We start from the raw sequence: 814 nt of genomic DNA, 5'->3' as shown, positions 1-814 counted from the left end.
ATAAAATATATATATATATATATATATAAATTAATTAAAAGCAAAATGTTCTGTCACTGCCAACTGAAACCAAAATCATCACTTTACAAAAAAGTGCTATAGAGACTCATCTCTGCCTGGATAAAATATAACCAAATCAATCAAGATTGTCAGCAAGTACTTTATCCACACTTTCAAAAATATTATGTTTCAATTGCTTTGATTTAAACTTAAAATCAAAATTAATTAATTAAAATTAATTTTTACTTTTTATTTCAGTTTCAGTGTAAAAACCAGCATTTTAATTATTATTTTATTATTTTTTGTTTTAATTAACTGGCTATTAAATATTAATATATATAATATTAAATTAATAATTTTTTTTGAGTTAAATGTCAATTAATGCATTTTTTTATTAATTAATTTAATTTAAATTCAATTACAATATGTATGATAAATGGAAATAGTATCTTAACCACAAGTGCATTGAAATCTAATTTAAATAACAGTGTTTTTGATGGTTTGTGTCATGCCGTCTAATGATGAGGCGATTTTGGTACCACTAACTTCTAAATTGGTAGTCTCGTCATTGATTGGTCAGGCCATCAACTTTTTTAACACAGGAAGTATAGGGTGTTCACTGTCTGTCTCTCTCTAATCTGTGGTTGGCTCTAGCTGAGTAGCTTGTTTTGCAACTGAGATATCATACAGCAACCAGGGTAAATATGGTGTTCAAAATTTTGTTAAATCAAATTGTTCAAAAAATGAGGTGTTCCAAAACCCAAGGTTTGACTGTATTTTAAAAATATTTCAATAAGAATATATATTGATTAAA

Source organism: Centruroides sculpturatus, unplaced genomic scaffold (assembly GCF_000671375.1).
Source record: "Centruroides sculpturatus isolate CEXI.00-Female unplaced genomic scaffold, Cexi_2.0 scaffold644, whole genome shotgun sequence".
Taxonomy (NCBI): domain Eukaryota; kingdom Metazoa; phylum Arthropoda; class Arachnida; order Scorpiones; family Buthidae; genus Centruroides; species Centruroides sculpturatus.
Note: the sequence above shows the minus strand (reverse complement) of the source record.